The sequence below is a fragment of the Myotis nattereri genome, assembly GCF_964212035.1.
Source record: "Myotis nattereri genome assembly, chromosome: 16".
Classification (NCBI taxonomy): Eukaryota; Metazoa; Chordata; class Mammalia; order Chiroptera; family Vespertilionidae; genus Myotis; species Myotis nattereri.
The window spans coordinates 27177890-27200915 of record NC_138091.1 but is presented as its reverse complement, the minus strand read 5'-3'; the positions used below and the strand labels follow the sequence as shown (position 1 = coordinate 27200915).

The window sequence follows — 23026 nt, the reverse complement described above, 5'->3', positions numbered from 1 at the left end:
ATGCTCGGTAAAATGGGACATAATAATACATGTACTGGGATTGGAGAGAGGATGAAATTTGGGCATGTTGTGCCCCAAAGAGGTTCCAACTGGTGACCTCAGCTGTGCCAGTCTAGGGTTCACATAGAGTCAGGCACACCTGGAGGAACTGTGGAGGAGACCTGCCATGCCACCGTTTGTGCCAAGAGGAAGAACACACCCAGGGTGTCTAAGAATCCAGGTGACCTGACGTGACTGAAACAATACCTCAGTGACAGAGACCCAGCACAGCAGGAGACATCTGGGCCTGGGGCTACGCGTCTGCCCTGGAACTCCAACTCCTCCCCTGCTCAGCCCAGGGATCTCGGGTAGGTTCCTTCAACTCTCTATGCCTCTTTTACCTCATTTCCAATATGGGGACTGAATATGGAACTTGCTTCCTAGGGTTAATGTGACAGTAAGTGAAATACCCTTATGGATTAAAGCAGGACTCTGGTAGACCAGAGCCTCTAATAAACGCTAACAATTACGTGTTATTTTTTTTTTTTTGAGTCTGTGGCCTTGTCTTCATCCCAGAGCACAGAGAATGTGAGTAAAAAGGGAAAGGGATGTTTCACTAATCAACCCTGGAAGAGCCCGGTGGGAGCAGAGGGAAGCCTGCTCTGTAACATCTGTTACAGACGGTAGCACAGGTGAGAATTATGCACAGAAAACAGCTCGAAACTGGGTCACCCATCAGGAGGGGCAGAGCACTGGCTCTCAGCCCTGAAGGCAAGTTGGTGTTGAGGGTGTTCAACAAATGCTGGGCCTGGGCCCCAGCACGAAGTTCCTGATTCCATTTGTTGGGCTGGGCTCATACATGGGTGTGTGTGTTTTAAGTCTTTCATATGATTCTTTGTGCAGCCAGGAACTAGGCTAAAGAAAGACAGAGGTCAAGGTCAGAACAATGACCTTGGAAGGAAGAAAGGGGGTGAGGGAATAGAGCAGAACCGAGGGGGAAATGACCCTGGAGGCAGGGTGAGGCAAGGCAGATATCTAGGGAGGAAAAATTGATGGAGAGTAAATGCCTCTTTAAATGTTGTGTCCTAGGCACCCCATTCGCTTCACCTTAAAACAGTCCTATCTGCAGACTATACTGGGGCTCACAGCAATGTCTTCAGTGTTTCCCTCCTTACCTGTATAGGTGGGCATGTCTTTTTAGAAGCAGATATACGAAAAGGAAAAGACTAAATTCCTATTCTCAGCATGCTCCCATCTATTCATCAGTTCACTTAGTTATTTATTTACTTAAATTTTTAATAAAAATATATTGAGGATCTAATATGCATAGACACCTGGCTCGCTCTCCAATCTGCTGTCCTTCACCCTCACAGGTATAATGTGCATATGTTGAGGGTGCCACCTCTGGTCTTAATTATGATGAGACTGTTTCAAGCTCTGGAACCAGGGTCTGAAGTTACATGGGCTGGCTGAGTGTTGATGTGGGTGAAGGTAATGGTACTCGAGCTTTCCCCAGCAGAGGTCCAATACTTTGGAGGAGAATGCACTGGCTGTGGCACTTAGTAGCTGAGGAATCTTGACCAATGTACTAACATCTATAGACTGGGAATGCTGGGTGGCGGTGATGATTAAATAAGCAAGCAAGCATGGAAGGCCTGATTCACGGTAAGTGTGCATAACGAAGGCCAGAGAAGTTGTGAAGGGAATCCGTGCAACTTTTGAATCGCTTACAGGCTTTTGTTTTTCACTTTGCAATCAATTGGAGGAGAACAGCAGATTCCCCCACTTAAGCAGATCCCTTAATTATAATTTGAGATAAAAAGAAATGTAAGCATCATATAGTCCAATTCCCTCATTTTACAATGAAAGATAGAGGCCCAGAGAGGGGCAGTGCCTTGGCCCAGGCTGCAGAGTAAGGCACTGACTCATGGGGTTGGAAGAAATGCGGGATATTTACTCCCAGTTCTCATCTCATTCATCACCCAGGCGTAGATGCACCCTGACTTCTGCTGAACAGAAAATTATTTTAACACTTATGGCTCTGAAGCTGGCATTGAGAGAACAGAAACAAGAGTCAACATTTCATATTTCTTGAGCATCTACTATGTACAAGGCACATATATTCACATAGTCACATTCAATGTTTACAATAGCCATGGAGTAGGTGTTACACTTTTTTTCTCTATTTTACAGATGTGGGAAGTTGGGTCTCAAAAAAATTAAGTGACTTTCCCAGGGGTTCATAGCTGGAAAGTGTGGTGCTGGGCTTCAGTCCAGGTTTTGTGACTTCATAGCTCATACTTTCTGTGCTTTACCTCATTGCCTTGCTGCCCCCCCAAATACTTTATAGATATTTATGTGTCCGGGGCTGGCCTTGGATCACACACCTGGGGCTAAGGGGGAAGATGACAGCATTTCTCATCACAGGGACACAATTAGACTACCTCTCTAACAATCTCATGCTGCTGAAAATATATCAGGGGGAACTTCAGTGATGGGGCAGACATTGGAAAGTCACCTACCATACTTCTCTGCTCCTTTAATGTCTGAAATTCCATCATTAGTGGTTTATTCTTTTGGCTGATTTGTGGCTCTCATCCTGGTTAGCTGAGCGTGAGAGGATGAAGGCACAGCAAGTTCTGATAGCTCAGCATGAGTGAGTTTATTCTTCCCTCTCTCACCTCTTGATCTCTGACTCATCTTTGAAGGCCCAGCACAAATTTCATGGAACACAGGAACTTACAAAATATTCAGAGTCATGACCCTGTGCTGTGGGCTAAGGAAGCACAGGTCCTGCCTAGACCACTCACTGCTTGGGGATGTCAGCTGAGAAAATGCACAATTAACAATGCAAAGTGGAAAGGAGGAAAGTGCAAGCTAACATAGGGTGGGTCAGAGGGGACTCCAACCCTGGAGAGGGCAGAGTCAGGGACTATGTCTATTGCCAAATTTCCATGGAAGGTAGTTCCTATACCCACAGTGCTCACCTAGCACTTTGCACCATTCCTGTCAAAGCACGAATCTTGGCCACTTGTGAAGATTTATTCACTTGTCTATCTTGGAATGTGAGCTTTAGACTGGGCCCTGTGTCACTTGACTCTGTATTCCCTGTGGTGAGCATGGGGCCTGGCACATAGTAGGTGCTCAGTAAGTGTTAGTGGAGGTAAAATGGGTGAAAATATGAGGATAGCTAAAGGTAAGAGGTAACAGGGGTGGCAGGAGAACAAGTAAACTGGAGGAGAGACACACACATGTGAGGTCAGGGAGGTGGGACTATGGCTCACCTAAAGCACATGGGACCTACTTTCTATTTGACAAGAGCTGGACCTGGGGGTCTAAGTCAGGGAAGAGGCCAAGGGACAACCCTTGGAGCCCTGAAGGAGCCGATCATCCTCCCATCACCAAATTTGCACTTTGCTCCCCTTCGGCTCCCCGGCACCCTCGCACGCCACCCCGACCCCGGCTCCCCAGCATCCATGCACCCTGCCCCACCCCCAGCTCCCCGGCGCCCGTGCGCATGCAAGCTCCCGCCCCAACCCATCTCCCTGGCACCTGTGCATGCGCAAGTGGCCACAGGGCCGGAACTTACCCAGTGTCGCCATGGCGACACAGGGGAAGTACCTGCCCCGCCCCCACTCCTCATTGGTTGGTGGGTATGGCTTGAGCGTAGCAGAGGGACAGTTAATTTGCATGTTTCTTTTTTATTATATAGGATTGTTTGTTTCCCCCTCCCACAGTAGAATATAAGCTCCCTGAGGAAACAAGGGGAATTGCATGTGAGCTTTTAAGTGCTTCTACCCAAAAGAGACACATGTCACTTCTCTTATTTAATTGACCAGAGGAAATCACAGGGTCATGCCTAACTTTGTGGAGTCAGGGAGTATACTTTCCCCTTGTGTTTGGAAGAAGAGAAGAATGAGAACTACTGGTGAGCATTACCTCACCTCCTGTAATCCACCTTCCTAATTCCTTTTTTCCTTTCTTCCCTCCCTGACCTTTTATCTGAACTCCATTCTTTGACCCCTTGGTCAATGTTCCCTCCTTCCATTCCTTCCTCTCCATGCCCTTCTCTCTAACTCTACTGTCTCCCTTCCTGTCCTTCTGCCCCCACCAGTCCCTCCCTGATGGTTGGTCACACCTCTACCACTTGGCTGCTTTGGAGAGACGTGATTGAGCACAACCTCCAACTCTAACTTCACAGGTTTCCCTTGCCCCTAATTGAGCTTAATGATTTATGTCTTGTAATGCACACAAATGGGCAAGAATTCCTGGATCTCATTAATAATTTTAAGCATGCCAGAAGAAAGATTTTAAATCCTAAGCAAAAATTAAATGACCATAAAAATCTTTGTTCGCTTCCCAGGAGACAACCCCATTTCAACTTGACAGCTTAATTAAAAGCCCAGTAAATTGGACGCAACACTTTTAATAAACAGGACTTGGCAGACCTGGCAAAGAGATAGAAGGGAGGTGAGAGTGGGCAAAAATGAAGCCCATGATGTAACAAGAGGAAACTGAGTTATGGGAGCTCCCTCTTCTGTCAGGTGACCTTTCTGGGAGTTTCAGATACAACATGACTGACCCAGAAGGTTCTGAGAGAAATGACTCTCTTTTCTGACTCTAATTTTCTCCTGGCCCATATTAGTCCACAGAACAAGCGAGCTGTTGTCTAGGAATGCTCTTGGAAGATCTTTGCACCCTTTCAGTTTTGGGTCTAGGTTTGACTCCATCTAGACCAAACTTCTTGCGAGTCCCAAGTCTGGTGAGAGATCTGCTAGTAGGCTGGGGCCGGGGGGCTAAATCTGAGAGTCCACATTGCATGATGGGCTCCATGAATACACTCATTTTTAGCTCCATCTTTTCTTCCATTTTATGGTCTGGCCTTACCCTTAGATCTCCTTTTTGGCCACCTGTCCTAAGATTTAGATTCTCCTCTGGCTCTGCTGCCTTTACCTATTATAGGTAAAGCAGCTCAGAAGTCTAGTCTGGGACCTGGTTCAGAGACAAGCATCAATGATCATGCAGGGTTCACCCTGAGTTCCTGGATGGACTCAGAAAGAGCCCATGAGAAGTTCTCTGGTGACCAGGCTCAGAATCCTTGGTGTCTCATCATATTTATAAGCTCACTATATAGACCAGTGATGGCGAACCTATGACACTGACACGCGAACTCATTTTTTGTTGTTGATTTTTCTTTGTTCAATGGCATTTAAATATATAAATATCAAAAATATACATCTTTTTTTTACTATGGTTGCAAATATCAAAAAATGTCTATATGTGACACGGCACCAGAGTTAAGTTAGAGTTTTTCAAAATGCTGACACTCCGAGCTCAAAAGGCTCGCCATCACTGATATAGACTATAAAGATTTGGAATAGAAAATAAGTAGGCACATAGTTTCCCACCTCCACTCCCCAGGACCCTTTCAGAAGGTATCACTTTTCCATTTACATATACAAAGGTCACATCTCTCGCCCAGTTGTCTAGTTGGGTTGATCCTATCTTTGCATTCAACAGTAATGTATTTATGTTTAGCTGCCACACGCTGTTTCAGTTAAAATAAGGTTGCCTATCTCTCATGCCCAGAAAAAAATCTTTAAACAAAGATGGTGATGATCTCTCAGGTGGGGGTGGGATTTGCTGACCTTTGAACAAGGAGTGTAGAAAAAAGAAAACAACCTTCATCATCATGTGTGGACCCTTTACTTTTTCTTTTTAAACATATATATTTTTATTGATTTTAGAAAGTGAGGAAGGGAGTGGGAGGGAAAGAAACATTGATGTCAGAGAGAAACATGGATCGGTTGCCTCCTGCACGCCCCTCTACTGGGGATCGAGCTGGAAACCCAGGCATGTGCCCCAACCAGGAATCAAACCAGTGACCTTTTGGTGCATGGGGTAACACTCAACCAAAGGAACCACCGGCCAGTGCTGGGCCCTTTTCACTTCCGTTAAAGAATCCTGGCCTGGTCATTTATTAACCATATTTCCCTACTTTCTGTATTCTTTCTGGCATTTGTGACCTCACTGACTGGGAAGAGACTGCCCCACTGAAGGCTAGTAAATTCTTAGAAATGGCAAAGGCTTGGGAGCACACCTTTCATATGTAACTAACCAATCCCAAGCCCAAACTCTGAGCCACTTCCTCTATCTGGCTCTTACTTTTCAGGAGGCAATATTCCTCTGCCCTAAATCATGCTAGGGATAGGTACAGACAAGAGACCACCCCTGTAGCCCAGAGGCTTGACTATAGTATTCAAACTTACTAGCCAGTCCTAACCTGTTGCCCCTTCCTTGCCTTTCCCGCGGAAAACATAATCCAGGCAGTGGGCCATGCATTCTCCTCACCTCCTTCTGCCTCCTCTTAAACCTGGTACTTCCCCCAGTACTGCCCCTTCTTCTTAGGAAGTGTAAGTAATAAAAATCATCTTTCAATGGTATTAGACTCTCTGTGTCATCACTCAGTCACCCCCATGGATTAAAATCCTGTGGATACCATTGATACAAGTATGGAAAGCCTGATGGGTGACTGGGAATTTTCCAGGTGGACAGGCACTCCAGAAGTAGAATGAACTTGTGCACTGGCCTACAGACTTGGTGAGATGGGACCATTAGGGTGCTGTGTCTGATGTATATTTTTAGCCCTTTAAAGGCCATCTGTTAACATTTCTTTTGCAATGTGGGTGGGGCATAAATTATAAATAATAGTGTCTGGGCCAAGTCTTATCTGTACAAGATTGAATTTTCCTCAAGGTCGAGTTCTGACTGTTCTTTCTTTTGTTAACCACAGAACATAGCCCAGTGCGACTTCAAATCCTGATTCTATCTCTTATTGGCTGTGTGTCCTTCTTTCACGTCTTAACCTTTCTGTGCTTAAGTTTCCTCATTTATAAGTTGGAATAATACCAGCAGCCTCCTCAGAGAACTGTGTACAAGTTACATGGGTAAATATCTGCTAAACACTTAGACAGTGGCTGACACATGGTAAGGGCTATGTAAGCATTTGCTAATTATTTTCTGACTCCTGTTGTGGGAAGGGTATTGGACTAAGGCTTTGAACCTATAAAGATGTGGAATGTATGCTCCTACTCTTAAATAATTTACACTTATAATGAGAGCCTAGAGCATTCTGGAAGATCAAAGGGCTGCTTCGGAAATTGCATTTGCATGAGATGCTGAAAAGTTGAAGGTGGTAATAGGCTACTATTTTGGCCCATAAACACTTTCAAATAGAAAATGGAGAAGAGAGAGGGAAATGTCATCCAATCAGCACTGGGTTTTGAGCCTGACAGACCTGGGGTTCAAGGTCTGGGAAAACTGGCTTCCCAGCTCTGCCATTTCCAGCCATGTGAACCAGTTAGTTAATTTCTCTGAGTCTTAGTTTTCTCACTTGGATGATGCACTGTAGCAGATGGGAACAGACAAATAACAACAACAGCTGACACTTACCGAGCACTTGCTATATATGCCAGGCACTGTACTAAGATTCATGAGGAAGTTGGCCTAGAGCAGGGGTGGGCAAACTTTTTGACTCAAGGGCCACAATGGTTCTTAAACTGGACCGGAGGGCTGGAACTAAAGCATGGATGGAGTGTTTGTGTGAACTAATATAAATTCAAAGTAAACATCATTACATAAAAGGGTACGGTCTTTTTTTTTTTTAGTTTTATTCATTTCAAACGGGCTGGATCCGGCCCGCGGGCCATAGTTTGCCCACGGCTGGCCTAGAGGAAGGTCAGGAACTCAGTGCCCAAGGTCACTCAGTAAAAAGTGGCTGAGCTGGAATTTGAACCCAGACAGCTTGATTCCAGAATCTGATCTAATAATAACTGTTATTTTTATGCTAAAACTCTCAGAGCTGTGCTTGAGCCAGCAGGCACTCAAATAATGACAACCACTTGTTATTATTAATTGTATAGCAACCTTGATCGGTTTGGCTAATAGCCACTGATCATTTAAGACTCTCTCCAAGTGTTATATTTTCTTCTCATCCTTAGAAATAGCCTGGTGATACTCCCATGATGCATCGCGCTGGGCAAGCATAGGACCAATTCTTCTGAAATTCTCAACCTTATATTTTCTTTAAGTGATGAAGAAAAAAGCAGAAGTCTTTTTTTATCAGGTCCCAGGCCCATTAATCAAAAATTACTAGTGAAGTAGTCCGATTAGAGAAATAGTCTGATTAGAAAAATAGTCCGATTAGAAAAACTGCAGGCTTTTGCAGGTTTTGGAACATTAGGTCAGATAAATAATTTACTCTAAATGGATTTAATGCAGAAGCATCAGGACCTGCATGCCAAGCAAGTGCAAGGAATTCTGGGAGCCAACTTGGGATTGGCTTGGCCTGGTAGCCGATGGGAGGCCTAGTGGACCTACAGTCTACAGCCAGGCCAACTTAGGGATTGGATCAAATGCCAGGCCAGGACAAGGAGAGTGCTGGCTGGAAACGCAACTCCTCAAAAAGTTTCTAATTGCATCTGATGTCAACATAATGATGTCACTTCCAAATCCTTCCTGTTCAAGGTGAAAAGCAAACTCAGATCTCAATACAGTTCACCCACCCCTTACAAAAACAGTAACATGTGTGGTGGCAGCCCCAGGGAATGGTTTCCCAGTAGCTTCCTTTCTTGCTCAGATTCGGGGCAGAGTTTAACATGCAGAAGGCACTGGCTGGGCCCCTGCACATAAATCAATTTGACTGAATTATGTTAAAAAAAAAAAGGCGAAAATAGCTTAATTCAATAACCAACCTTTGTCTCATTTGTAGCTTTCCTTTTCTGTTTTGACTAATTTTCATTCCCCAATAAATGTCATAGCAATGTGGTAGACTGGCGGGAACACCAGGAAACAGGAGGACCTGGGCCCATCTTTGGGCTGTGGCTGTAGGTGATGGGTGGCAAGGAGAGTAGGACCCTTCAGTGCAGTGTGAAGAGAAGAAGCCAGATCAGGGTTTGAATACGGCCACGGTACTTCTTAGCTATGAGAGTCTCAGTTTGCTCATATTTAAAATGTGGGATAGCCTGCTGGCGTGGCTCAGTGCTTGAGCATTGACCTATGAACCAGGAGATCATGGTTGGGTTCCTGGTTAGAGTACATGCCTGGATTGTGGGCTCGATCCCCAGTCCGGGCAATCAGGAGGCAGCCAATCAATGATTCTCTCTCATCACTGATGTTTCTATCTTTCCCTCTCTCTTCTTCTCTGAAACCAATAAAAAATATTTTAAAAAATAAATAAAATGTAGTTTAAATATGAAGTTAGAAGAACAAGCCATATGTAAAATAATGGTAGAGTAGAACACTCAATTACAAAAATTATTTAGTACTTATTAGATACTTGATAGCACACTTACGATAATGAACCCCCTTTTTTCCTCTGTCTTCACCAGAGTCAACAATGCCTTTATCCTCCATGCCCTAAATGAAAACTGGAATAACAGACAAATGGATGAATGGTTAGATGGATGGATGAATGGATGGATGGATGGTAGGGCTTAGAGAAGTCCAGAAACTACAGAGCACCAATTCAATCTTTGTAGAACAATCAAGAAAGCCTTCCTGGTGTCCCAGTGGGAAGGCAGTAAGGTGGGAAAGCCGCATGAGTGGGGGAGTCAGGAACAAACAGAATGCAACATGAGAGAGGACAGGGAAATGCCCAAGAATGCCCAGAGAGCCAGGGAAGATAGTGTGTATGGAATGTTCTGGTCCTGAATTTCCAGAAGCCATCAACCCTAATATTCAGGGCATGGGCTCCTGAAGCAAGAGGTGTGTGCAGTTGGGGCATCAGCACGGAAACTGAAGTGACCCTCTCTGTGGACCCCTATTCTCCCCCAATTTGGGAGGGACTAGGGGTAGAACTTTACGCCTTGTCTGAACAAACTCCAAGGCTAACCCTAACACTAATCTTAAAACTGATGTCAGGAGTTTCGTCAGAATTGAGGAGAGTTATAGAGATGCTCAAAGTCAGTATCAACCTTCTCTCAGCCACAGTCACTGCACCCTCATTCTCCTATTTCCCCCAACCTCTCCTCCAATTACCCCACCCAGATCACAAGGGATTGTGGCTAGGAGACAGATTCAAGTTTGCATCAGGTGGCGGTATTTGCTGAAGCTCTGATACAAGATGAATCTTGGGGAGGAGGTGGCAGAGGGGGCTGGACTATTGGGCTTATTCCTGAGGGCTGGGATACCGGCCACAGAATCTCAGCTGAAGAGCCTTAGGGATGTATTTGAGTCAGGTTTCATGAGAAACTGACCCTCCAGGGCCTGGCCCAGTGTGGGTGACCTGGTCATTCTTGTTCTATTCTAGCACTGCTTGCCTCCATTCAGCTCAGCCCAGTTTCCACTAGTCCAAGTCTACTTAGTGCATTCAGCTCAACCCAGCCTGCACCATCCAAAGCAGCTCAGAGAAGTTCACTCTAGCACCACTCAGTGGGGCCCCATCTCTTCAGTGTAGCTACAATGACCGACACTTAATTGTTCCCAACCACTGATGATGGACAGATATATTGGCAAATGGCCTGCCTCAGGGTCAGCTTCAGAGAAGATGATGAGGTTGCTGTCACAAGGCAGACCTGAGGAGCTGTACCCATCTGAGACGGTCAGTAATGAGGGATCTAGCACTGGAATGCCAGAACCCGGCTGTTCTGGGCAAACACGATGAGGGGCCACAGCACCCAGATGCCACGGGGCTCTGGACCACGCACCTGAAAACAATGAACACATAGTCTGTGCTTAATTGAATACTTTCTCATACTAGACCCTGGTCTAGGTAAGAGACACTAATGGTTTAGAAACATATATAAGAAAAATATTAATTGAGAGAACCCTATCCTTTAGCTTATTATTTTCCTAAGTTGAGAAAAATTGTCAACAACCCAGGTTAGCTCAGTAACACATTTTTTTTCTGTTGGTTGGGATTTGAGAACTATTGTTTTTAAGGGATGTTCTCACCTGGGACTCAAGACCCCTGAGTAAGTACCAGCCCCTCTGTGCCTCTGACTCGCCTCCAGCCTCATCACGTCCCCATCAGATCAGGCTGTGGTCCCAGCGTTTGTCCCCATCAAGGGGCTTTATGTCTGTTTTTCCCTCCATTGCTTACTCCCTTGTGCCAATCTTGGACCCTTGTCTTGCTGAGACCCTTCCTCTGGATAACCTTCCCTTGCTCCATGCCTGTCTTACTGTGTCATCTCTGTGGAACGGGTACAGATATCCACATAGTACTTTTTCCTGGGCAGCTCTTCCAGGGCTGCAGAGGGTTTTGTAAACTCTGCAAGGGCAGCAGTTTCCTTTGCATCGGCAAGGGATGTCTAGGATTGAAGTGCATGCCAGCAGATACTAACAGGAACTGTGTCTGGCACAGAGATGTTCATAAAATATTCGTTGGATGAATGAATGTGTGAGTAAATAAATTAAAGAGCAGGAGAGCAGAATAAATGAATGAAGGACAAGTCAACAAATGCATAAGAACATGAAAGCATGAATAACATTAGAATAGGTGAAAGAATGTGTGAAAAATGAGTGAGTGAAATGAATGAATGCATGAATGAATGGTCAGTCAGGTTGACACTGCCGACCACAATGCATACAGGCTGCTTCCCGGGTGGCCAACCCAGCCTGGGATCTCATGTGTGGTCCCAACAGCAATCCTCCTCAGAACTGTCATTAGAACAGCAATTTTCCACCCGATTGTTTCAAGTTTAGATTGTATGATTGTTGTCATTTGTCCTCAAATGATCAGAAAAACTTTGAGGTGGTTAAAAAAGAGCTTCTCTAATTGTGAGTCACCAAATGAACATCAGTGCAGCTGGGCCATTCCAGCGCTGGTCTGTCATTACGTCAATCTGATGTCCATTAAAATGGTAACTGGGTGAGAGTTTTCAAAGATCCCCCTCAATGGCCAAGTGAGGCTTCCCACTGGGCTGATTTTGGAGGGAAGGAGAGGAAGGTACTCTGGGTTCTTCTAGGCCTGGAGGTAACCCCATGCATCTACCTGCTTCAGTGGGCTTCAGAGCCAGAGGACAGGTTGGTTTTATTCTGAGTCAGTGGCTTGTGAGCCAGGAGGCAGAAGGAAGAAAAAATTAAATTAAAAAAAGGAGGAGGAAAGGATGGAGGGGAAAGGGGGAGAGGAGGAGGAGGAGGAGGAGGAGGAGGAGGAGGAGGAGGAAGAGGAGGAGGAGGAGGAGGAGGAGGAGGAGGAGGAGGAAGAGAAGGAGATGAGCCTTAGCATTTGCTGCCCCAGGTTTGAGAACTGGCTTTACCATAGACCCATTATGAGGCTTTAAGCAAGTCTCTTGACTGCTATGAGCCCCAGTTTCCTCATCTATGAAATGGGATAATGACACCCACTTTAACTATAGCATCGCTTGAATGAGATACAAGAGGCTTCACCAATCTAGAGTGTGGTACAGAAAGGAGGTCACAATCGTGAGTGACTGTCCAAGGAGGGCTGGTAGGGCTTGAACAAGCCTGTGAGTGCCATTGTTTGATCTGAATTTCAAGGAAATACAAATGAAACTCTACGCTGCATTCAGACACTGGCTCCTCCTGCTTGTTTATGATTCCTTCAGCCAAGCCTTGTTGGGCCACTTTTCAGCTCTCCCTGGTCCTACTGCTCTCTCCCAGGCTGAAAAGAAGGGAGGTGAGAAATTCACCACTGGCAGCACAGACCCCACAACCTCTGGGGGGCAGGGAATGCTGTGCATAACCCAGGTACCATGGGTGATGATCCTGAGCTGCCTTCCGTGGCTCGTGGTGGCTGCAGAGAGGAAGGAGAGGGGAGCACTCACTTAATGAGAGCCTCCTACGGGCTAGACATTTCCCTAGCAAAACAGTCAGTCATTGAGGTTGGCATTAATTTTTCTTCACAGAGAGGCAGGCCCACAGAGGTCAGATCATTTTCCAAGGTCAAAGTCGGAATGAAAATCCTTGTATCAATAAGGCCAAAGTTATATGAAATATCCATTCACTGGAGCAATGGATCTGTTTTTCCTGTGGTCTCTGGGCTGCTTATAAACCATGGGTCTGGGGTTGGGGTGGGCTAGTGTGGGCTTAGAGGAATGCTGCCTGGATCATCTTTGCTGCTTCTGGGAGTGTGAGAAGAATAATGCAAAGAGGGAGAGAAGGCAGTGCCCTGTGATAGGTCCAAGCCCAGAGAGCAAAAAAGAACCATGAATTTGGATGCAAAAAATGGGCTCAATGTGACTAGCAGTAGGTCAAGGCATGGGGCTGTGCTAGGGACAGGGGGGCAACAAGGCAGCTGAGGGCTACTGGAGGTGAGGAGAGTGTGTACAGAGTCCCTCCAACTTGCTGCCTTCAGCATGGTATCAGATAAGGTGCTATGGACAAGTCCCTCTCTATTCTTACTTGTTCCCCATGACATGCTCTGTCCCCATGCCTTAAAGGCACTTGGCTTCTGAGACTGGGGTTGGTGGCCAGGGTTTTCCAGAGACAGAAACACAGGAGGCAGGCACCTGGGAAATGCCATGCTGTCCCCTGGGGTGCTGTGTTTCCAAGGTTCTCAAAATGAAGTGGAGGGGGACACAGCCCCAGAGCAAGAGCTCTCACGCAGGGTTAAGGTCCCAAATGTCCGCACCCACGGCTGAGTGCCCCAACAGGGAAGAGGATTAGCAAATTTACTCAGTAAGGGCCCATTGACTCTTCCATTATAAAGACTAATCATTTGTTTTTATTGAGATCTGTTCCCTTGATTAAGCCCATTAGCACCAATGAGTAACCATGGATCAATCAACAAGCCTTCTTAAAAGCCCTCAACTAGGTCCTGAATGCAGCATGGATCCAGTCAATTTTACCTCTGAAGCATCTCTCCAAGCTGACCACTTATCTCCCCCTCCATAGCTGCCACTCTGGTCCGAGCCCCCCCTTTCTCACCAGGACTACCCTGATAGCCTTTGGTCTGGACTCACTGTAACACTTTCTGGCCAGCTAAAGCACTGCCTGGCCCCATTTCCCCTCCCCAACTTCATCTTATGCTACACTCATTCCTTTGGGTTGGTTTTTTTCATACATACCCACCCCCTTCTGCTGTGGATTTTTACCTGCTATTCCTTCTGTCCTCAGTCTTGACCCACCCCTTTCCAGCCTTCACCTCATTAGACCCCACTTGTTCTTCAGCTCTCAGCCCAAATATCATTCCTCAGCACAGTCTTCCATTTCCCTCCACCCCCAAACTGGGTCAGGCCCCACCTGCTGTACATTAGCACCCTGACCCATTCCTTCCCAACACTGGTCCAGTTTGTTTGGATTATTTGATTCAGTCCATCTCTTCCTGGCAGGTCAGCTCTACAGAGGCAGACACCATTGTCTTAGTCACACTTGGCTTAGGGGTGATGAGTCAGGGAAGCAGCCTTTAAGGAGGCCCTCACTCTCAGGCTGACCTTGAGCTTGCGGGAGCCTGAGTGTGAGCGCCTCCTAAATCTTCCTCCTGGGATAAGTCACTCACCCATCCCAGTCCCAGACCTGCTTGGTTCTGCACCCGTCTGGGACTCTACAGGTGAAAGGTGCATTCCACAGGTACTTCTAGAATGAATGCATTGGAGGCAGAAAGGTGCAAGAAAGGGAGGTAGCTGGGGGTGGGTGGGGGTGTGGGAGTGGGGACTGTAGCTAGAGCAAAGAGAAGGGAATTGAGGAGGTTAAACCATCAGCTGTAGGAGGCCTCATATTATATCCTGGAGGGAAATCTGAGACAGGGATCAAGAAAGAGAGACAAAGAAAGAGGGACAGACACAGCGAGACACTTAAGAATAATAGAGCGAAGGGAGGGAAGCCGGTGAAAGACAAAAGGGGTGCTGATCACATCTGTCCCCATAACACTGAGGTTGAACATCTTTGGGGAAGTTGATGGAAAGCCTAGGATGTTTGAGAAGCTGGTGCTCCTTCCTGCTCCAGCTGGAACCTGTGGGCCCTGTGGGCTGAGCTGCATCAGAAAAGGAAGATTATTTCCATGTGGCACAAGCCCAGGTCTAGCTAATGCACAGAGTAGGGAGCAGCGGTCCATGCCGCTCTATCAGGCAGAATCTCAGAGGCTCCCTGTGCACCTGTGGATGGGAGACCTTTGGTCTTGCACTTGCGGTCAGCACAGGAGGGTCTGCTGGGCCCGGCTCCTGGGTCCCACCCATGTCTGCATTTGGAGATATCATTGTTCTGGAGGTAACTCACACACCCATTTTATGAGGCCAAATCAAGGCAGGACTTGGAGGTCTTCAGAGAAGCATGATTGATTCATTTCCTCACTGAACAAATCGACCAAGCCGGGATCATTCGTCAGAGCAGTGGACATGCTCACTTATTCTTTTTCCCATTTGCACTCTGGGGTCTTTGCCAGGGAGCAACTGGCTCTTGGCATGGCCTGTCTCCACCTTCTCCCATGGGCCTCCGCCTTTGCTGTTTGATTATTCTGTTTTCATTTTGAGGGCCTCCTGACTCCTGGAGGACAGCCTCCCTCAGGGCGATGGGGTTGGAAACTAAGCCAGACTTTGCTGCCTGGACCGAGCTGCTAATTACTGCAGGTGCCTGTCTGTGTGCCCCGTCGAGTGCCTTACCCACACAGGCAGCTGAGGATGGCGGCCTGTGCAGTTGCAGGAAGATGGCAATGGTTTTTTAATAGCTGGGGGGTCCCCCTCATTCATCTATGCGTGCTGAGTTTATTTTGCCATTTGTCAAATTCTGACTCCAGGGAACCTGTGTTCGGCGTGGTCTGGGCTTCAAGATTGATGACCTGGGTGAATGATGGGTCCCCTTTCTCCTCAAAATAGTTGGCACCGCCAATAGGAAGCCCCACCGCCTGCTCATCTCTGAAAGGCCCATTTCTCCATCTCTGCAGAGGCCAGAGATAAAATATTTACTTGGGATGTGACCAATGTGCTGCAGCTGTCTCCCCGCCTGTGCTAGACTGAGCAAGCAAGCTCCTGAGCGAGCAGACAGCTTAGCTTTGCCAAGGGGAAGGAGGGAAGGTAGGAAGAGAGGAAGGGAGGGAGGAAAAAGGTTCCAGGTCTCTGTTTGGAGCATGGATGTTCCCTGGGTAAATACCAGCTCTCTACTGGGGCATGCAGTTCCCCTGGCTGCCACAGATAGGCCTAGAACACACTCAGGCTCCAGGAGGGTGCTGAGGAAACAGGGTATTTCCATGGTGTATAGCATGATTGTCTAGGCAAGAAGGACCATTTCATAGAATCATTCATTCTCAGGGGTTGTGAAATCTTAAAGTGCACCCAGTCCAGACCTCTAATCCTTGCATCCCTGCCAGAATATTTGCCCCTGTATTTGAACACTTCCAGTGATGGGGAAATTGTGACTTCTCAAAGCAGATGATTCCCTATTTGGAATCATCTGTCCATTGAAAGCATTGGTTATGTTGAATTGACATCTATTTCTCTGTACCTTCGACCCACTGGGTCAAGATCTGTCTTAGAAACACACTGAACAGCTGGGCCGGCATGGCTCAGTGGTTGAGTGTCAACCTATATATAAATCACGATTAGATTCCTGGTCAGGGCACATGCCCAGGTTGCAGGCTTGATCCCCAGTGTGGGACGTGCAGGAGGCAGCCGATCAATGGTACTCTCTCTCATCATTGATGCTTCTCTCTCTCTCCCCCCTTCTGAAATCAATAAAAATATCTTTACAAAAAGAAACACACAGAACACATTCATTCCCTCTTCTCCTTAATGGCCTCCCACAGAGGAAGCAACCTGACCTCTTTGAGACTTTTTCCTCCGGGCTGTGTCCTCCGAGGGCTCTTTTGTGCCAGACACTGAGCTGCAGTGATAAATAGGCCAACTGAGATCAGCAGTGTATGTCTCATAAGACACGCTTTTAAATCCCGTTCACCACGCTGTTGTTGAGGAGGTGGTCCGCCATGGCTGTGCCAACACTTCCAACCCTCTGCTCACTGCTGTCCTAACTTACATCCAAGAGGGAAGGGTTGATAGCTCGGGGTTCAGGACAATCATTAGGCCATGTTCGACTCATGGGTAGGGTCCTGTGGGTGAAGAGTTCACAGCATGTGTGGTCTCCCCTTTGCCATTTGTCCACTAGGCAGTACGGAAGCCAGACAGGGCTGACTTCCTCCGGACAGGCTGCAGCCTGCTGGTATACCTCTTCTGTGCTTACAGCCAGGTCAAGCCTACTTTGCTGACTCAGCCCCTGTATTTGAATGCTTCCAGTGATGGGAAAATTAGAATCAGAAATCATTGGGGCGTGGCTGTGTGTGAATGCATGTGTGCATGTGTGTGTGTGCAAGTTTGTGTGGTGTGTGTGTTCAGACATGTCCTATGTCAGACTAATTGAGGACTTTCCCAGCTCTGAAAAGAAGTCCCTACATCAAAATAAAAAGCTCCCGCTCAGCAAAAGAAACCATCAACAAAATGAAAAGGGAGCCCACTGAATAGGAGAACATATTTGGCAATGATACATCTGAAAAGAGGTTAATATACAAAATATATAAGGAACTCATTCAACTTAACAAAAGGAAGACAGCCTGATTAAAAAATGGGCAAAGAACCTGAGTAGACACTTCTCCAAAGTGGACATACAGTTGGCCAAGACACATATGAAAAAATGCTAAAAGTTATTGATCAACAGAGAGATGCAAATTAAAACGACAATGAGGTATCCCTTCACACCTGTCAGAATGGCTACCATCAACAAATCAACAAATGACAAGTGCTGGTGAGTATGTGGAGAAAAGAGAACCCTAGTACACTGCTTGTTGTGTGTTTCCTTCCCATGTCCCGCGTGGGTCAGGGTTCAGGAACTGGAAGCAGAGCCGCACACAAATGAAAGAGAAGACAAGAGATAATTGGAAATATTGGGGGACCAGGCGGGCAAGTCCAACTCAAGGGGAAGGACTTCCAGCCGTGCTCAGGCCTCACCAAGCTTTTATTGATCTGGGATGCACCCATAGCATAGCCCTTAGGCAGGCGACCCCCTGCAACAGGCAGACTAGCCCATCAGCAAGGATTTACATAATAATAAATGGAGGAGTAGTTTCAGCTACCACTGTCTGGGCAAACAGAGGTGGCGCCTAGCTCAGACCTTTGCTAGGGCTTCAAAGGCACCCAGCCTTGGGGAGAGGGGGGGTTCTCTGTCTATGTTTATCAGGTAGTGAAGACAACAAACTGTTTCCCACACTGCTGGTAGGAATGCAGATTGGTGCAGCCACTATGGAAAACAGTATGAAGTTTCCTCAAAAAATTAAACATGAAACTGCCATTTGATCCAGTGATCCCCTTCTAGGAATATATCCTAAGAGACCCAAAAGCTCAATCAGAAAGAACATTATGCACCCCTATGTTCATAGCAGCGCAATTAATAATAGCTAAGATCTGGAAACAGCCCAAGTGCCCATCAGTAGATGAGTGGATAAAAAGCTGTGGTACATTTACAGCATGGAATACTATGCAGTTGTAAAAAAGAAGGATCTCTTACCCTTTGAGACAGCATGGCGGGTCCTGGAGAGTATTATGCTAAATGAAATAAACCAGTCATATAAAGACAAGTATCACAGGATCTCACTCATATGTGGAATCTAATAAACAAAATAAACATGAGCAAAACCGATCCAGAGACATACAAGAATGGAACAGACTGTCGAATCTCAAAGGGGAGGTGGGGGTGGGTGGGTGGAAAGAGATTAACCAGAGAACTTATAAGCATAACCCATGGACACAGACAATAGTATGGTGAAGGGCTGAGGGGGGGAGTGTAGCGAGAGGGTAATGGCAGAAATGGGGGGGGGCATCTGTAATGCTTTTAACAATAAAGATAAATTTTTAAAAAATAATTTCCCTTGCTTATCTTGCTTTTTTCTTTGGGCATAATTCCCTAGTTTGAAACCTGGCAGTGCAGAGGGGATACCAGGAGGGCAGAATTCAGTAATTCCTGAGCCTCTGGCTTCCACCACCTGGATAGCACAAAAATGTTCCACTTCCCTATGCCTCCTGAAGTGTGATATTCAGAAGTAAACTGAAGAAATACCTTAGAAAATAAAGATGTAAAAAAGGCAGGGACATTGGAAACAGAAGGGGCCCGTGCCTTGCCTGTGAGAGATTTGGGGAGCATTGCTTGCACCCATTGGTCTCTCTCCTCCTTGCCCAGGAGAGAGTGGCAAAGAGGAGTGGTGGCCATGTTCGGGTTTCCTCCCTATCTTGACTACTGATCTAAGAGCAATGATGGGAAGCAGCTCAGACAGACTGAACTGGGCATGCTCAAAGAAATCACATCAAGAGGTTCCCCTGCTGAGGCTGAGGCCCTTGTTCATCGGAGGGATGAGTGATTCGCTCAGCACCAGCTGTGGCAGCACAAAGGTGCCGCTCTGTCACCCAGTTGCTCCATGGATGACTGTGAAAATAACGACAGCGGTTTCTCATGCCAGAAAAGGTGGAAGTGAGCAGTGGGTAAGAAGAAAGAAGCAGACAAAGGCTGCTGGAGAGAGAACAGCTTTCGGATCTCTATGTATTTGGAAGAAAATGCAGCAATATCTATCAAAGTTAAAACCAGGCCTACTCTTTGATGCAGAAATTCCAGTTTTAGGTTTTCCTGCAGATACACTTGTACATGTGGGCAAAGAGGTGGATACGTGGATACACTTGCCACATTCTTGGCAATTGCCAAGACAGGTAGGAACTTATACTTCCATCAGTAGTGAACTGGTTACATAAAGTATGACCCATCTATACAATGGACCACTACCCAGCCTTGAAGAAGAATGAGGCTGATCTAGTTGTGCTGAGATGAAATGATCCTTGAGCCACTTCAGAAAGAAACCCTGCAGACCAGTGCACTTCCATTTGTGCAAAATCTAAAGTTCTCTGCACAGACAGATGCGCTTGTGCATGTGAAGGCCATTTCTGGAAGGATCCACATAAAACTGGTGACACCATTTAACTTTGGTTGGGAGTGGCCATGAGAGAATAAGGAATGGGGTTGGGGGGGGGGAGGGAGGCTCATTTTTCTTTCTACCCAGTTTTGCATTATTTAAATGCATTTCATACGCTTACACTCCGTTCCCAACAAATATGGTTCCTCATAAAAAGGAAGCACGTCTTCTGCACATCTGCCAAATGCTGCACTTCTCTTGACCCAGATATTTACCGAACACCCATTGTTTGCAGGATACAGCGCCTGCCTGATTGGGGGAGGAAACAGAAGATACAGCTCATGCTTTTAGGGAACCCGCTGTCCAGATGGGGAGAAAGATGTATTCTACAAATTGGAGGGGAAATTTAATCTTGATGAGGGTGCTGGAGACTTTTATAGAGCTGGTTTGTAAAGTATTAGCAGTAGAATTGTGAGACCTGAAGATGAATGAATGGAGTGCAGAATTCCAGGGGAGAGAACAACATGAACCAAAGATATGGAATGGGCAACAGAAACTATGTCGTGTCACCTCCCCATGTGCTTGGTGTGCTATCGGAAATGCTTCCTTGTGGAATAAGGTATCATTTGCTTTTAGGAGTCTTTGTGAGAATGCAGACTCTTGCTTCTCAGTAAGATACGAGGGGATGGATTCAGTGAGGGTGCTAGTAAACCAGTTCCCCCCTTTCCCCACACACAAAGGATTGGATTTTAACATTTGTCAATTTCTATGGTGTAAGTACTCCCACCAGGGCTGACTTAAAGCTGTCCATACAGCAAGGAAATTGGGAGGCGGCACGCCTAATGGACTCTCTTAAGCCTGAAAGAGCCCGCTCTGGCACTCCATGAGAAAAAGTAGAATCCCAGACTATCAGAGCTAAAAGGAATTTAAAGAGGTTCAAAATAAACCCTAGCTACACACGAAGAAATTAAGGTGCTTGTACAATGCAGAAGAGGCAGAGTGTGGATATTATCTTCTAGTTCTCAGAGTAGTGAAATTCCTGGTTCTCCTTGGAAATCACTCATACGATAGACAGGATGGACTGTGAGACCATGTGGTTTTGAAGGCACGAGAGGCTACCAAGAAAAGCAGGGAGGTTTCTCCGATGGAGCACAGATAGGTAGAGTTCCAGAAGGGGTCTTGGTCAAGAGGACGGGGGTGGGGGGGGGGGGTGGGTAAGAAAGGAATAGACAGAGTCCGAAGAGATTTCAGGAGGGCTTAGAAGACCAAATTCCCAACTGCACGGTCTTGTCTGGGATTGACTTTTCTTCCTGGAGCAGGAGCAGAATGAGCTGATCTGATATGTGAAAAAGAAGAACCGGGCTGGTCCCATCAGGTCCTGGATGACTTGTGTGCACTCGGGCAAGTCACTTCCTCTCTACAGAGGTCAAAGCCTTTCTCCTCAAAGTGGGGCGGGGACCCTCCCGTGTGGCAGCTCCCTGCCTGTGAGTCAGTGAAGAGGCCCCGGCAGCTGTCAATATCAGAAGTGAGGGGAGAATCAGTGCAGCAGGTGGGTTTATTATCGATGCCCAATCTGAGGCAGACAAAGAGAAATCGGAGCAGCAGGAGGCAAAAGCGAGGCTTGTTTTGTGAGTGGACGATGGGGCTGGGAATGGAGGATGGGTTAGGGGCAAACAGGACAGAGACACCCTTTCATCATGTCAGACATTAAAAAATCTCACCACCGTGCTGAAGACAGCTTCTCAGTGGGGAGGCCTTTGCCTTCTGGGAAGGTCCAAGTTCCTTTGCATGGGTCGAGGGACTCCATTATCTGCCCTTGTCTATCTTTCCTCTCCTGAGTCCCCCAACCCAGCTCTGCAACACCCAGTGAGGCTATGGGAGTAGCTACTGCTTGTTAACACTGCAGGTTCGGGGCCTCAGCCTTGGCTCAGACCTCTCCCTGAATGTTCTTCCCCTCATATCAGCCCTGTCTCCAGACAGATAACCACTTCCTCACACAGGCCAGAGCTGCTCCCCCACACATGCCATTGCAATGGCAATAGGGCAATTTCATCACAAGTTTCTGTTTTTACTTCCCCCGTTTCCCTGTGAGCCTTGTGAAGGCAGCAAACTCTGTCTTGGTTCCCGAGGTGGAACTGGTCACTGACTCCCAGGCACTGGGAACGCCAGGTGGAGAGGAGAAAGCTGCTCCTGTCGTCCCAGGGCTCCCCCTCGGGAGAGAGAGGGTGGAGTGCCAGCCTCACTGCTACAAACTTTTGCTGAAGGCCAACTGGGAGCGCTGATCCACCAAGTCCCTTAGGTGGTTTTTAGCTGAGCCCCTGAGGGGAATTGCGCAAAGCTCCCAGGGGGGCAGGAGGTTGTAATGCTCTTGTAGAAGGAGGTAAATGAAAGCCTTCTTCAAGGCTAAGCTCCAATAAAGTCATTCTCTTTCTCTGGGGAGGAGGATCCTTCCTCAGCCCTCACACAAATCCTCCCCACTGCTAAGGGTGGACGTGGGTGCTGCAACGTGCCACCTAGGCCCCCTTCAGCACTGAAGGACTGCCTCCGTACCTCCCTTCCCTTCCATCGGTGCAGATCTCCAGAGCATGCCCTGCTCATCTCCACCCCAGAGGAACTCAATCGACAAGGATGATACCGCTGCTGCTGAGGGCTGTGGATATTACCAGACTGGTCCCCGTTGGGAGACCTGATGACAGGGGTAGGAGCTGAGACTACAGGCAGGAGGGTGATGTCCACGGGGCAACCGGGAGAGCCACAGGATCAAGAGATGTCAGCAGGGTGGTGCTCAGCCCTGGCCACCAAGCAGCAGGCTGCCATGACCAAGTGGGATGAGTCAGCAGCAGTGGGGAGGTGCCAGTGGGAGGGGGTCACCTCTGATCTCACACTGGCGGGGGCTCTCAGCAGCCTGGGGCAGTCCCAGCTCCTAAGCATGGCTACACACTAAGATCACTTCAAAAATACTGATTCCAGTGCTCAACCTTAAGAGATTGTGATTTCATTGCTCTGCAGTGAGGCCTGGCCCTTCGTATGTTTCAAATGCTCACTGGGGTTAGATGGAAAGATCGTAGATAAGCTCCGAAATCAGACAGAATTAGGGTTGAGTCCTGGTCCATTAGTGGCTAGGCAGTTTTAGGGTGTAATTAGTTTTTCTGAGCTTCCATTTGTCATCTGTAAAATCATGCAAATCGCATATAGTTCATGGAAATACCA

The 23026-nt window shown here is 47.1% G+C and overlaps 1 protein-coding gene across 1 annotated transcript in view; it reads right to left on the bottom strand.

Annotated features, from left to right (window-relative positions):
- Positions 1-23026, bottom strand: part of ASIC2 (acid sensing ion channel subunit 2) — a gene marked incomplete at its 5' end in the record, with an annotated part of 817018 nt that overhangs the window by 288056 nt on the left and 505936 nt on the right. The gene's annotated exons all lie outside the window — the stretch shown is intronic.